At 45.9% G+C, this 7,662-nt stretch overlaps 1 long non-coding RNA gene across 1 annotated transcript; it reads right to left on the bottom strand.

The window, feature by feature from the left end:
• Nucleotides 1-1,473: 1,473 nt before the first annotated feature.
• On the bottom strand, nt 1,474-2,799 carry LOC144139209 (uncharacterized). Its single transcript, XR_013316103.1, has 3 exons — nt 2,048-2,799; nt 1,870-1,948; nt 1,474-1,760 (listed from the first exon to the last, which is right to left on the bottom strand). It is a non-coding gene; the product is annotated as an uncharacterized LOC144139209 (long non-coding RNA).
• Nucleotides 2,800-7,662: the final 4,863 nt, after the last annotated feature.

Raw genomic sequence — 7,662 nt, 5'->3', positions numbered from 1 at the left:
GCAACTAGCGGCTTCAGGTTATCATGACGTCGATGACGTACTGCAACTCAGGTCGCCTGGAAACCTAGTAACCAGCTTCCCAAAGGGTAGCAATGTAGCACTTCTATTCGAACTCTTGATTTTTTGTGGGTGTAATCATGAGCCATATAAGGGTCATTTATTTGATGGATATTGACTTTGATAAACGAGATGCAAGAACATTTGCCCGGAATATTTTCAGCAGCAATCATACTAGTCAGTGCAGCGTAGCCGAACATGAGCGACATGTCCTGGCTCGTCGACATCGCTGAAGCTCACATTCTACATAAGCGATAACTACCAAAATATTCTAATGTAATAGTATCAAATGACAGAGGAGCGAGAAACGAGAACAACCTGAAAAAATAATCAGAAATAAAAACAAGCTTGATGAATGGTGTTTTTCATAACGTTCAAATTAGCCACGGCTTCATTCGGCGCGCCAAGTGCATATCTTCTACATTTAGAAGTGAAAGTTCAAGTATGGGAGCGAAAATAACACTAAAAATACAATAAAATGACGCAGTCTATAAATTGCACACCCTAGCCATGGCTCCGAAGGTTCTCCTAATTCGTCGGACCTTCTGACACGGTTTCGGAATTATTGGACCTTTTGACCCCTTGGATCTCCTGAATCGTTGGATCTTTTGACTCGCTTTGGACCTTTTGACCCGTTGGATCTTCTGACTCTTTGGACCTTTTGACCCACATTGGACCTTTTGACCCGTTGGATCTTTTGACTCGGCTGTCACGTGATTATTGGATCTTTTGACTCTTTGGACCTTTTGACTCTTTGGATCTTTTGACCATAAGCGTTGGTTTCCCCTTTGAAGCGGGGTGATGACATGTCATCTTACCAAAAAGGACTAATATAACCATATTTTACACTCTTGGTTTAATACTAGCGCTGCTTAGGGCAGGCACTAAAGCTAGATAGACGAAAATCGTTTTTATTTATTTTCAGGATAAACAGGTAAGTACCGTCGTTGTTCCCAGTGTCAAACAAAATAGACCACAAAATGCGACCTAGGGGTGAAGTTTGAGCGCGAACAGAGCGGCGGTTCCCTCAGGAAATGTTTTTTAAAGTGTTCCAATTACCGTCGCAACACACTGTACAAAAATATGAAGGCCTTCAGACCTCTTTACTTTTTTATGAGAGCTTTTCGGTCGGCCAACCAGTCTATGGGGAAATGCATTAGATTTTTGACATGACGTACCATTGGTCCCACTAAGAAAGTTTTCGCTTTAAATTTAGCGTCCTTGAGGCCCTGCCTTGTTCTCCCCAGCTGAAAAAAACCATTGGCCGACCAATTGGGATTCCAATGGGTCGGCCAATTGGTCAGCCATTTGGTCGGCCAATGATGTATTAGGCACCCATTGGCCGGCCAAATGGGCGACCTATTGGCCGGCCAATTGGGTGACCTATTGGCCGGCCAATTGGGTGACCTATTGGCCGACCAATTGGGTGACCTATTGGCCGACCAATTGGACCGCCAATAGGTCTTCCCATTGGCCGCCAACTTGTTGCACTTTTAGTTGGTTCTATCCCATTGCTGCAGCCACTCCATCTGAGCTGCCGCTGCAGTGCGTTGGTTACCTGTATCACAAATACAACTCTTGGAATGGATGAATATCTTTATTTCTCTGTTTGTATACACAGCATGCAGACTAGTTCGTCTTTTAAGCAATTTTCCACAGGCCATTGTCCATGCCGTGCTCCGCTCGCCGCAGGCTGGCTGGACCTTCACAAAGTGAGTGGCAAAAGCGAACAATGGGTTTAATGCGCGAACCGCAGTTTCGCGCATGCATTAAAACAACAAGGCACTGAAATGTTGAGTGGCGTGAGCTCACCTCTTCAACAACGTCCCATGCATGGCGAACTCCGTTGCGTGGCGATGTCGTGAACCCGTCAATCGTAACATGAACAGCCCTGAAATACATTTAGGCAGACAAATTAATTCTTAATAATACCGCTCACGCCATGAGGAGTGAAATTGGCAAGGAAAACTGAACCAGCTATGTTACTCACATAAACAGAGGCACTCTTCCTTCGGTACGAGGCTTAGCGGCGTTCAGCGTAAAGATGCATCTTGAAACACACTGCTTTGGGTGTGCGACATCATCGTCGCCACTTCTCACACTCTTGCAGACCACTTTACATTTCCAATGCAATTCACAGTCAGAGAAGACTGCGTGTGCAACCGACCAACACGCCTACACTACGTATACACCACCAGCACCACGTTGAATACCACTTATCCACTGTACGTCTATGGATTGGATTCGATTGGATTGGATCATGGTTTTATTTCAAAACAATTTGGCTACTCGTGTCGGAAAGTTTTCTTTAGTGTTTGCTTGTTGTTTTTTTGAGAACTTTATCTTGAATCGCTGATTGTAATATCAAAATTAATTGCCTCATAAATATACATTTGTAAAGGTTGAAGTTTTGAACATTTCTGAAGGTTTCAAATTAAGGGTGAGAGAGAGAATTAAATTTCAGCAAATGGTTGTCGTAATTGAATACTATCCAAATACTATCCAAAATGGCTCCCCAATCGGTACATCATGTTGGAGCAGTCAGTAGTATTAACTTTATGGTTGGAGCCAATGGGTCCAATTGGGCCAACTGGCCATCCTAATCGAGCCAATGGGCCCAATTCGGATCGCTCCAATAGGTCCAATTGGCCCCATTGGGTTTCCATTTGGCCCCATTGGGATTCCATTTGGACCCATTGGGTGGCCAATTGGACCAATTGGTCGGCCAATGGTTTTTTTCGGCTGGGTCGTCTTCTGTCGTTAAAAGAAATTCGGTGTCCTTCCACTGTGTGAAGAACAAAGATGTCCAAAGAAGCTGTGGCGCCGAGCCTCAACGTGGGCGATCATACGCTTTTACCGGTGCGCAGTGCAGAAAACGACACACACGTTTGTTTGCGATTGGCGATTGAGCATACTTCTTGGTTCATAACGTGAGTGAAACTCGGACGGACTGGAGTTTTATTCCAGCGGACAAGCATATGGTCGTTTCCCTTCCGTAGAAGCCCATGTACTGAGAGCAGACGAGAATTCTCCAATATTTACGACTTCACTGTGAGGTATGCAATGTTGAAACGTAAATGAAATTTCGCGTAATGGTTGAGCCGTCTGTGAAGTATGCAACTCTGAAACATATGAAATCTCGCCAATGAAAGAGGAGTCATATTTTGCACCCACGAATCATGGCAATGAACCAACTTTCCCTGCCCAGGCATCAACCCTAACTTGGCAGGCGTGAGTTGCAAGCAGACACACTTTAGATCGTTATTCAAACTTCCCTTAATCGCATGCCGAATCATCTGTCAAATTACGATAAAAACAGGTGCAGGTTTCAAAACAGGCGCAGACTTCAAAAATGCTTGCATTGTAGCGCCATCTAGAAGAAGCGATGGGACAATTGCTAAACACGGTTCTTTATCCGAACTGCAGATGGCACCACACTCCCAGTGTCGGGAGTAACGGGCAAGAAAAAAAAGGAAGGGTTGCGTCGTGTTCATTTCACAGTTGATGTTGTCTTTTTTTTTAGTGAAATATTTGTCTTTTTTAACAAAAGCAACAGTTAAATATATATATTTACGTAAGAGGGCATTTATAAATTTCTGTAACTGAGATTTGCCGCGAATTTGACAAGACAGCGCAAACTTTTGCGATATGTTTCTATGCTCACTGAAAACACACGCCTTCGGTAGTTGCGGTAGTATATAAACTGTAGGAATGGGCGAAGCGGGAGAAACGGAGCGGGAATGACGAACAAAACTGGAATGAGCGTGGCAATGAAGTTCCGTGTTTCACCTGACCCCGCTCTGAACGTTTTGTTAACATCCGGTAATTTGGCCCCCACTTCGTAATATTCCAAGACCTATCCCCTGCCACGGAGACACCTTCACAGTTCCGAAGAAGTTCAGTTGGCACTGTATTTGCTGGAGTCATTGATACATGAATATACCTTGTGGCTTGTGTACTTTTTGTATCACTTCACCAAATTTCCCTCAGTAAAGCCTCTGGCCCTGGAGTCTAAAATGAATGAAATAAAATAAAATTATGTATTATACTTTTTTGCTGATCTAGACTAAAGAGCACAGGTCTGCAAGGGCACGGTCGTGGCCCATGTTTGTGACGCAGCGGCGTGCGTGCGCTCAAAAGGTTAAGCTTTTTTTTTTTTCTTTGACCGGCGAAAACTAGCTCATATATGAAGCAGCTGCGTAGGTTAGACTAGGTTATTTAAACTCTATTTTGCGTTCAGCGTGCTCTTTAGCCGTATATATCAGTTATAACTTGTGGCCTCTAACGAAACAACGTACATCAAACACACATTTTACGCTAACCCAAGCAACCACCGGACGTCCGTCGGCCGTCCGCCGTACGTTCATTCCGACTCTAGCGGACGTCCGTATGACCGCCGTTTCAGGGCCGTTGGTCGTACAATGTACGACCGCTGGACGACCGGTTTTAACACTTCCGTACGCCCAGTTGAACGTCCGAAATTGGCTGTATTTTGGATGTTCAGTAAAAATTTCCAGAATCGCATAACGACATGCTAATGTTTTTACAACGAATAGTACAGTATACCGCGCAAGGCTAACGCACAGGGGCGTAGCCAGGAATTTTTTTCGGGGGGTGGGGGGGCGCGGTCGACCAAAAGGTGGGAGGGGGAAATATGTAGGCAAGGCTTCTTGCGCATTGTTTTTCAAACGAAGCTTGAAATAGCTGACTTCAACATGCGATTTGTGTATGGGGAACCCTAACAGTAAAGCACACCTTAGGAAGGATTGATGATGATGATGATGATTATGATGATGATGATGACCTAAATTCCCGTTCGCCGGCTATGGGTCGACAATGGGTGATTCGTTCGTCCGTGTAGAGCAAACGGCTATTCGGGCACGCGCTCGTGAGCGTGATCATGAGTGTGCTCATGAGTGGCACGCGGTCCCCGAAGTTTGTCAAGCGGAAGTGGAGGCCAACACTGGCTGTTTACTATCAAGATTTGCGTGTTTTAGATTTTGCTTTAGGAAAGGGACTAATAAGTTTTCTTGTCAGCTATGAAACACAGTCGAGCAGATTTGAAGGCTATCGCGCCAGCATCGAGCGGCCAAGCCTGGCAAGATTGCGAAATGTTGATTTTCATGGTACTGAAACGAAACAGTAGGCCACCTACGGTTTCGTTTCGGAACCATGAAAATCAAGATTTCACACTCTTCTCTCCCTTGTTGGCTATTCCATGCTGCAACAATGGCCCCAAACGACTGACTTGCCCGCCTTTGGGTTTCAAGCTTTACATTCGTTGTTATTAAGCACAGACTTCGTTGTCTTTTATCTACGCCGACGATAACGAAACTGGCACGGAAGATATGCTAAAGCTGGTGTTCTGTCTGCTTCATTTGAAAGAGTAGCTTTACCGCGATAACCTTCGAATCGCACTGGACTGTACGTGCAGCACATTCGTATATCATGGCGGTGAAGCTAGCAAACGTGCGTCTTCGTCCTTAAGTAATCGCCTTTTTGTTATTTTTTGTGCTATTAACGTGAATAGTAAACTTACGCTTAGCGGAACACCTTATTGCACTGCTGTTGAATGTTGAGCTTGTTGCACGTTTCTTAAATTTCATTCTATTTGTAGTCACTAAATCGAACAGACATGGCTTCAGTGAAATCCTGGTTAAGCAAATACAGTTACCAAGAGGTTGGTCAAGGAAACAATGGAATAGTGACAAAAAGAAAGAAAAAGGTCCGCAATAAAGAGAATTGAACCGTTTTGTTGATGTGGAGGAAATACAAGATGGGCAGAGCAATGCTTTTCATATAGCAGAAATTATGAAACTGCAATAGTCAATGAAATGAGATGACGGTAGAAAAATAAACATATCAAGGATTGATAGTTGACTGAACAAAATGCAGTGACATGCTCTGTCTTGTTATTACACTTTATACCAGTGTAAAGACAAGGAATGACACGCTAAAGTCCAGACCACATGTATGCCTATATGAGGCTTTTCCTGCTGTTCCGCCATTTCCCGGCCATGGTGTTCCACCAGCGAAACAGCGGGACTGCCTCGATCAGCTCGCGGCAGGTTCCCGGCGCAGCTCGGTGTATCCGGCGCGAAATTCAGCTGGGCTGTTTATGTTAACATGTACAGCATCTGGAGCGGGCACAGAGATCAGAGCCCTTGTTTTCAACAAACAGGTTCCGCGCATGCAGGCGACTTCAGGCTGTTTTTCAGGCTACTTGAACCGCACCCCAGCCTGGCACGAAACATTTCGGGGGGCGGGGGCACGGGCACGGTGTGCCCCCCCACCCCCCTCCCCCTCCTGGCTACGCCCTGTTACGATTGAGCCCGCCGTTGGGCTTTGTTTCAACACTCCTTGGTTGTGCGGCGAAGCCTTCACTACGTGCGTCTTTCAAGCCGCCCCCTCCCCCCCCGTGTCGGTGACTCATGCTTTCACGTTTCAACATGCCTGTGTCTCTGGCGCCTATCTTTCGGCGCGTTTCAAAACTCCGGCGGTTGCCGACGGGGAAGGCTTCAACGCGCCTTAAGGACACGGAAGCCCCGCGTTCGCAGCGGAGTCCTCCTCTCTCCCCTCTCTCGGACTCAGCGTGCGCCGATACTACCGACTGCTCACGAACTCTGGAAAGAGTGTTGTGTGTGTCTGTGACGTTCGTGGCGTGTGCACAATCTAGAGGGAACGCTTGTTTTGACTGTTGGCGCTTTTGGGTATAAAAACGAGCCCCTCAAGCGCTATAACTCATTCCTGTTTGAGCAGCGAATCAATGCTGTCACTCTGCTCGAGTCCTGTACTGTTACCTCACCCGTCGGGGCGTTGTTCTTTGGCTTCGTCTCACCTCTCGCTATGAAGTAAACAGTTACGTTAGCCTACGGCTTCTGGACTTCTTCACGGCTGCAACAGCGGCTGGCCGCTCGCTTCAAACCACGCTACCACACGTATGTCGGAGGAGACGGAGCTTGGCTCAGGTCGGCCTTCCAGGTCGCAACAGCCCCTGCTAACGCACTACCGGGCAGACGGCATGCATGAACACAGTGAACTTGCTTCACATGTTTCGTTAGCGGTTCTCAATTCTTATATACCCTTCCCCAAAGAGATCATCGTTGGAGTTGGTGAAGTGCTTCAAAAAAATTTAAAAATTGGGCTTAATATTAGAAATATACAGATGAAACTTGCAACCTACAAGCCAGGGTGTTGATGTACAAAATGTTTTTTTAATTGAAAAGCACGGTACCTTTTTCGTTCTTGATTTTATATCCAGTTTACACCATTATTTGATATTTCATTGTAATTTTTTACTTCCGTTGGCGGATGTCATTCGGACTTGTACATGCGTTTTTGGATCTCCACTGTACGTCCTAAAATGTACAGCCGGTAAAAGGCTTGTCTATAACACAGCGTTCGTACTCTCAACCCTATCCTGCCCCGCCGGAGCGGGATTTGAATAAAACTACTGCGGAATTCACAAGTCTTAGCCCTTCGCTTTTGCCTCCGACATGTTTGGAACGAGTATGTTTCGGCAGTTTTCGGATGTAGCTGGTTGAAGTTGAAATCGCTGTTATAGACAAGCGTTTTACCGGCTGTACGTCCAAACATGACGTACAG

Source organism: Haemaphysalis longicornis, unplaced genomic scaffold, assembly GCF_048455015.1.
Source record: "Haemaphysalis longicornis isolate Haplotype H1 unplaced genomic scaffold, Haemaphysalis longicornis Haplotype H1 scaffold_5, whole genome shotgun sequence".
In the NCBI taxonomy this organism is placed as follows: domain Eukaryota; kingdom Metazoa; phylum Arthropoda; class Arachnida; order Ixodida; family Ixodidae; genus Haemaphysalis; species Haemaphysalis longicornis.
The sequence above is the reverse complement of the archived record's forward strand: the minus strand, read 5'-3'. Positions and strand labels throughout refer to the sequence as shown.